Here is a 7,658-nt window from a genome sequence, read left to right as displayed (position 1 = left end):
TTTGGTTGTTGTGAAGGGGGAAGAGGGCGGAGGATGAGGACCCCTTAGCAAATGGGAGCGGAAGGATGTCAGGAAAGGAGCCCAGAGGGGTTCGTGTGGGAATGGGCCAGGGCAGCTGGGAGGGGCTTGTGGGTAGTGCCTGAACAGAGGGGAAGGGAGAGCTGAAGGGAGTGCTGAGGGCCAGGGCGAGCAGGGGGGGACTGAGGTAAGGCTGTCAGCGGAGTTCCAGCAGACAGGTTCAAGTGAGGATGTTTTGGTTTTGGTTTTTGGCTTGCTGTGTGTGTGTGTGTGCGCGTTTGATTGTTTGTTTGAGAAGGGTGTAGAGGGGTGGATAGGTTGGATGCCTTTGAAGTGATGGGGAAAGTTCCCAGGAAGGGGGGGGTGTAGGTGGGTGGGGGCAGGGCGGGGCGAGGGGGGCGGGGACCCGGTTGTGCAGAGCGCCTGCGTGGGGGTTGCGTGCGTGCCGTGGCGTGCGTGGGGGTTGCGTGCGTGCCGGGGAAGGGAGTCCCCGGAGCGACTGCTGAGGGCCACCGCGGCGAGCGAGCGTGGGTGAAGGAGCTGAGGATGTGAGCAGGGCTGCAGCGGGCAGGTCCAAGGTAGGTTTGTGTTTTATCTTTGTGAGAAGGGAAGAGGGTGCCTAGGATGCTTGGGAAAAGGGGGATGGAAGGTCCCAGGAAGTGTTTGGGGGAAAGGTGCGTGTTTGGGGCGGGACGAGGGGGGCGGGGAGCGGCTTGGGGGCGGCGCAGGCGTGGGGGTTGGGTGCGTGCAGGGGAAGGGAGCGCGCAGGGACTGTGGAGGGCCACCGCGAGCGTGGGGGCCGGAGGTGAGGATGGCAGCGGAGCCCCAGCTGAGAGGTTGAAGTTAGGGTTCGTTTTGAGAGGCAGGAAGAGGGTGGATGGGATCCCTTGGAAAAGTGGAGGCGAGGTCCTAGGAAGGGTTGGGCCTGTGCGGGTGCGGGGAGCGTGGAGGCGGGCGGGCACCCCTTGCCCCCAGAGCGTGCGTGGGGGTTGCGTGGGTGCAGGGGAAGGGAGGCGGGAGGGAATGGAGAGGGACACGGAGAGCCTGGGGCCCTGCGGGGAGGTTGTGAGGGGCATTCTAGGGGATAGGTTCAAGGTAGGTGTTTGTGGCGGCTGCGGTGGTGGTGGTGGTGGGTGGTGGTGGTGTTTGTTGTGGGTTGTTGGTTTTTGTTTGGTTGTTGTGAAGGGGGAAGAGGGCGGAGGATGAGGACCCCTTAGCAAATGGGAGCGGAAGGATGTCAGGAAAGGAGCCCAGAGGGGTTCGTGTGGGAATGGGCCAGGGCAGCTGGGAGGGGCTTGTGGGTAGTGCCTGAACAGAGGGGAAGGGAGAGCTGAAGGGAGTGCTGAGGGCCAGGGCGAGCAGGGGGGGACTGAGGTAAGGCTGTCAGCGGAGTTCCAGCAGACAGGTTCAAGTGAGGATGTTTTGGTTTTGGTTTTTGGCTTGCTGTGTGTGTGTGTGTGTGAGTTTGATTGTTTGTTTGAGAAGGGGGTAGAGGGGTGGATAGGTTGGATGCCTTTGAAGTGATGGGGAAAGTTCCCAGGAAGGGGGGGGTGTAGGTGGGTGGGGGCAGGGCGGGGCGAGGGGGGCGGGGACCCGGTTGTGCAGAGCGCCTGCGTGGGGGTTGCGTGCGTGCCGTGGCGTGCGTGGGGGTTGCGTGCGTGCCGGGGAAGGGAGTCCCCGGAGCGACTGCTGAGGGCCACCGCGGCGAGCGAGCGTGGGTGAAGGAGCTGAGGATGTGAGCAGGGCTGCAGCGGGCAGGTCCAAGGTAGGTTTGTGTTTTATCTTTGTGAGAAGGGAAGAGGGTGCCTAGGATGCTTGGGAAAAGGGGGATGGAAGGTCCCAGGAAGTGTTTGGGGGAAAGGTGCGTGTTTGGGGCGGGACGAGGGGGGCGGGGAGCGGCTTGGGGGCGGCGCAGGCGTGGGGGTTGGGTGCGTGCAGGGGAAGGGAGCGCGCAGGGACTGTGGAGGGCCACCGCGAGCGTGGGGGCCGGAGGTGAGGATGGCAGCGGAGCCCCAGCTGAGAGGTTGAAGTTAGGGTTCGTTTTGAGAGGCAGGAAGAGGGTGGATGGGATCCCTTGGAAAAGTGGAGGCGAGGTCCTAGGAAGGGTTGGGCCTGTGCGGGTGCGGGGAGCGTGGAGGCGGGCGGGCACCCCTTGCCCCCAGAGCGTGCGTGGGGGTTGCAGGGGAAGGGAGGCGGGAGGGAATGGAGAGGGACACGGAGAGCCTGGGGCCCTGCGGGGAGGTTGTGAGGGGCATTCTAGGGGATAGGTTCAAGGTAGGTGTTTGTGGCGGCTGCTGTGGTGGTGGTGGTGGGTGGTGGTGGTTTTTGTTGTGGGTTTTTGGTTTTTGTTTGGTTGTTGTGAAGGGGGAAGAGGGCGGAGGATGAGGACCCCTTAGCAAATGGGAGCGGAAGGATGTCAGGAAAGGAGCCCAGAGGGGTTCGTGTGGGAATGGGCCAGGGCAGCTGGGAGGGTCTTGTGGGTAGTGCCTGAACAGAGGGGAAGGGAGAGCTGAAGGGAGTGCTGAGGGCCAGGGCGAGCAGGGGGGGACTGAGGTAAGGCTGTCAGAGGAGTTCCAGCAGACAGGTTCAAGTGAGGATGTTTTGGTTTTGGTTTTTGGCTTGCTGTGTGTGTGTGTGTGTGCGTTTGATTGTTTGTTTGAGAAGGGGGTAGAGGGGTGGATAGGTTGGATGCCTTTGAAGTGATGGGGAAAGTTCCCAGGAAGAGGGGGGTGTAGGTGGGTGGGGGCAGGGCGGGGCGAGGGGGGCGGGGACCCGGTTGTGCAGAGCGCCTGCGTGGGGGTTGCGTGCGTGCCGTGGCGTGCGTGGGGGTTGCGTGCGTGCCGGGGAAGGGAGTCCCCGGAGCGACTGCTGAGGGCCACCGCGGCGAGCGAGCGTGGGTGAAGGAGCTGAGGATGTGAGCAGGGCTGCAGCGGGCAGGTCCAAGGTAGGTTTGTGTTTTATCTTTGTGAGAAGGGAAGAGGGTGCCTAGGATGCTTGGGAAAAGGGGGATGGAAGGTCCCAGGAAGTGTTTGGGGGAAAGGTGCGTGTTTGGGGCGGGACGAGGGGGGCGGGGAGCGGCTTGGGGGCGGCGCAGGCGTGGGGGTTGGGTGCGTGCAGGGGAAGGGAGCGCGCAGGGACTGTGGAGGGCCACCGCGAGCGTGGGGGCCGGAGGTGAGGATGGCAGCGGAGCCCCAGCTGGGAGGTTGAAGTTAGGGTTCCTTTTGAGAGGCAGGAAGAGGGTGGATGGGATCCCTTGGAAAAGTGGAGGCGAGGTCCTAGGAAGGGTTGGGCCTGTGCGGGTGCGGGGAGCGTGGAGGCGGGCGGGCACCCCTTGCCCCCAGAGCGTGGGTGGGGGTTGCAGGGGAAGGGAGGCGGGAGGGAATGGAGAGGGACACGGAGAGCCTGGGGCCCTGCGGGGAGGTTGTGAGGGGCATTCTAGGGGATAGGTTCAAGGTAGGTGTTTGTGGCGGCTGCGGTGGTGGTGGTGGTGGGTGGTGGTGGTTTTTGTTGTGGGTTGTTGGTTTTTGTTTGGTTGTTGTGAAGGGGGAAGAGGGCGGAGGATGAGGACCCCTTAGCAAATGGGAGCGGAAGGATGTCAGGAAAGGAGCCCAGAGGGGTTCCTGTGGCAATGGGCCAGGGCAGCTGGGAGGGGCTTGTGGGTAGTGCCTGAACAGAGGGGAAGGGAGAGCTGAAGGCCAGGGCGAGCAGGGGGGGACTGAGGTAAGGCTGTCAGCGGAGTTCCAGCAGACAGGTTCAAGTGAGGATGTTTTGGTTTTGGTTTTTGCCTTGCTGTGTGTGTGTGTGTGTGCGTTTGATTGTTTGTTTGAGAAGGGGGTAGAGGGGTGGATAGGTTGGATGCCTTTGAAGTGATGGGGAAAGTTCCCAGGAAGGGGGGGGTGTAGGTGGGTGGGGGCAGGGCGGGGCGAGGGGGGCGGGGACCCGGTTGTGCAGAGCGCCTGCGTGGGGGTTGCGTGCGTGCCGTGGCGTGCGTGGGGGTTGCGTGCGTGCCGGGGAAGGGAGTCCCCGGAGCGACTGCTGAGGGCCACCGCGGCGAGCGAGCGTGGGTGAAGGAGCTGAGGATGTGAGCAGGGCTGCAGCGGGCAGGTCCAAGGTAGGTTTGTGTTTTATCTTTGTGAGAAGGGAAGAGGGTGCCTAGGATGCTTGGGAAAAGGGGGATGGAAGGTCCCAGGAAGTGTTTGGGGGAAAGGTGCGTGTTTGGGGCGGGACGAGGGGGGCGGGGAGCGGCTTGGGGGCGGCGCAGGCGTGGGGGTTGGGTGCGTGCAGGGGAAGGGAGCGCGCAGGGACTGTGGAGGGCCACCGCGAGCGTGGGGGCCGGAGGTGAGGATGGCAGCGGAGCCCCAGCTGAGAGGTTGAAGTTAGGGTTCGTTTTGAGAGGCAGGAAGAGGGTGGATGGGATCCCTTGGAAAAGTGGAGGCGAGGTCCTAGGAAGGGTTGGGCCTGTGCGGGTGCGGGGAGCGTGGAGGCGGGCGGGCACCCCTTGCCCCCAGAGCGTGCGTGGGGGTTGCGTGGGTGCAGGGGAAGGGAGGCGGGAGGGAATGGAGAGGGACACGGAGAGCCTGGGGCCCTGCGGGGAGGTTGTGAGGGGCATTCTAGGGGATAGGTTCAAGGTAGGTGTTTGTGGCGGCTGCGGTGGTGGTGGTGGTGGGTGGTGGTGGTTTTTGTTGTGGGTTGTTGGTTTTTGTTTGGTTGTTGTGAAGGGGGAAGAGGGCGGAGGATGAGGACCCCTTAGCAAATGGGAGCGGAAGGATGTCAGGAAAGGAGCCCAGAGGGGTTCGTGTGGGAATGGGCCAGGGCAGCTGGGAGGGGCTTGTGGGTAGTGCCTGAACAGAGGGGAAGGGAGAGCTGAAGGGAGTGCTGAGGGCCAGGGCGAGCAGGGGGGGACTGAGGTAAGGCTGTCAGAGGAGTTCCAGCAGACAGGTTCAAGTGAGGATGTTTTGGTTTTGGTTTTTGGCTTGCTGTGTGTGTGTGTGTGTGCGTTTGATTGTTTGTTTGAGAAGGGGGTAGAGGGGTGGATAGGTTGGATGCCTTTGAAGTGATGGGGAAAGTTCCCAGGAAGAGGGGGGTGTAGGTGGGTGGGGGCAGGGCGGGGCGAGGGGGGCGGGGACCCGGTTGTGCAGAGCGCCTGCGTGGGGGTTGCGTGCGTGCCGTGGCGTGCGTGGGGGTTGCATGCGTGCCGGGGAAGGGAGTCCCCGGAGCGACTGCTGAGGGCCACCGCGGCGAGCGAGCGTGGGTGAAGGAGCTGAGGATGTGAGCAGGGCTGCAGCGGGCAGGTCCAAGGTAGGTTTGTGTTTTATCTTTGTGAGAAGGGAAGAGGGTGCCTAGGATGCTTGGGAAAAGGGGGATGGAAGGTCCCAGGAAGTGTTTGGGGGAAAGGTGCGTGTTTGGGGCGGGACGAGGGGGGCGGGGAGCGGCTTGGGGGCGGCGCAGGCGTGGGGGTTGGGTGCGTGCAGGGGAAGGGAGCGCGCAGGGACTGTGGAGGGCCACCGCGAGCGTGGGGGCCGGAGGTGAGGATGGCAGCGGAGCCCCAGCTGAGAGGTTGAAGTTAGGGTTCGTTTTGAGAGGCAGGAAGAGGGTGGATGGGATCCCTTGGAAAAGTGGAGGCGAGGTCCTAGGAAGGGTTGGGCCTGTGCGGGTGCGGGGAGCGTGGAGGCGGGCGGGCACCCCTTGCCCCCAGAGCGTGGGTGGGGGTTGCAGGGGAAGGGAGGCGGGAGGGAATGGAGAGGGACACGGAGAGCCTGGGGCCCTGCGGGGAGGTTGTGAGGGGCATTCTAGGGGATAGGTTCAAGGTAGGTGTTTTGGCGGCTGCGGTGGTGGTGTTGGTGGGTGGTGGTGGTTTTTGTTGTGGGTTGTTGGTTTTTGTTTGGTTGTTGTGAAGGGGGAAGAGGGCGGAGGATGAGGACCCCTTAGCAAATGGGAGCGGAAGGATGTCAGGAAAGGAGCCCAGAGGGGTTCCTGTGGCAATGGGCCAGGGCAGCTGGGAGGGGCTTGTGGGTAGTGCCTGAACAGAGGGGAAGGGAGAGCTGAAGGCCAGGGCGAGCAGGGGGGGACTGAGGTAAGGCTGTCAGCGGAGTTCCAGCAGACAGGTTCAAGTGAGGATGTTTTGGTTTTGGTTTTTGGCTTGCTGTGTGTGTGTGTGTGTGTGTGCGTTTGATTGTTTGTTTGAGAAGGGGGTAGAGGGGTGGATAGGTTGGATGCCTTTGAAGTGATGGGGAAAGTTCCCAGGAAGAGGGGGGTGTAGGTGGGTGGGGGCAGGGCGGGGCGAGGGGGGCGGGGACCCGGTTGTGCAGAGCGCCTGCGTGGGGGTTGCGTGCGTGCCGTGGCGTGCGTGGGGGTTGCGTGCGTGCCGGGGAAGGGAGTCCCCGGAGCGACTGCTGAGGGCCACCGCGGCGAGCGAGCGTGGGTGAAGGAGCTGAGGATGTGAGCAGGGCTGCAGCGGGCAGGTCCAAGGTAGGTTTGTGTTTTATCTTTGTGAGAAGGGAAGAGGGTGCCTAGGATGCTTGGGAAAAGGGGGATGGAAGGTCCCAGGAAGTGTTTGGGGGAAAGGTGCGTGTTTGGGGCGGGACGAGGGGGGCGGGGAGCGGCTTGGGGGCGGCGCAGGCGTGGGGGTTGGGTGCGTGCAGGGGAAGGGAGCGCGCAGGGACTGTGGAGGGCCACCGCGAGCGTGGGGGCCGGAGGTGAGGATGGCAGCGGAGCCCCAGCTGAGAGGTTGAAGTTAGGGTTCGTTTTGAGAGGCAGGAAGAGGGTGGATGGGATCCCTTGGAAAAGTGGAGGCGAGGTCCTAGGAAGGGTTGGGCCTGTGCGGGTGCGGGGAGCGTGGAGGCGGGCGGGCACCCCTTGCCCCCAGAGCGTGCGTGGGGGTTGCAGGGGAAGGGAGGCGGGAGGGAATGGAGAGGGACACGGAGAGCCTGGGGCCCTGCGGGGAGGTTGTGAGGGGCATTCTAGGGGATAGGTTCAAGGTAGGTGTTTGTGGCGGCTGCTGTGGTGGTGGTGGTGGGTGGTGGTGGTTTTTGTTGTGGGTTTTTGGTTTTTGTTTGGTTGTTGTGAAGGGGGAAGAGGGCGGAGGATGAGGACCCCTTAGCAAATGGGAGCAGAAGGATGTCAGGAAAGGAGCCCAGAGGGGTTCCTGTGGCAATGGGCCAGGGCAGCTGGGAGGGGCTTGTGGGTAGTGCCTGAACAGAGGGGAAGGGAGAGCTGAAGGCCAGGGCGAGCAGGGGGGGACTGAGGTAAGGCTGTCAGCGGAGTTCCAGCAGACAGGTTCAAGTGAGGATGTTTTGGTTTTGGTTTTTGGCTTGCTGTGTGTGTGTGTGTGTGAGTTTGATTGTTTGTTTGAGAAGGGGGTAGAGGGGTGGATAGGTTGGATGCCTTTGAAGTGATGGGGAAAGTTCCCAGGAAGGGGGGGGTGTAGGTGGGTGGGGGCAGGGCGGGGCGAGGGGGGCGGGGACCCGGTTGTGCAGAGCGCCTGCGTGGGGGTTGCGTGCGTGCCGTGGCGTGCGTGGGGGTTGCGTGCGTGCCGGGGAAGGGAGTCCCCGGAGCGACTGCTGAGGGCCACCGCGGCGAGCGAGCGTGGGTGAAGGAGCTGAGGATGTGAGCAGGGCTGCAGCGGGCAGGTCCAAGGTAGG

Source organism: Sus scrofa, chromosome 10 (genome assembly GCF_054392235.1).
Source record: "Sus scrofa isolate SSC_HxYL_T2T_F1_AM1 chromosome 10, Sscrofa_HxYL_maternal_Yorkshire_Landrace_v2.0, whole genome shotgun sequence".
Lineage (NCBI taxonomy): Eukaryota > Metazoa > Chordata > Mammalia > Artiodactyla > Suidae > Sus > Sus scrofa.
This window is presented reverse-complemented; position numbering follows the sequence as displayed.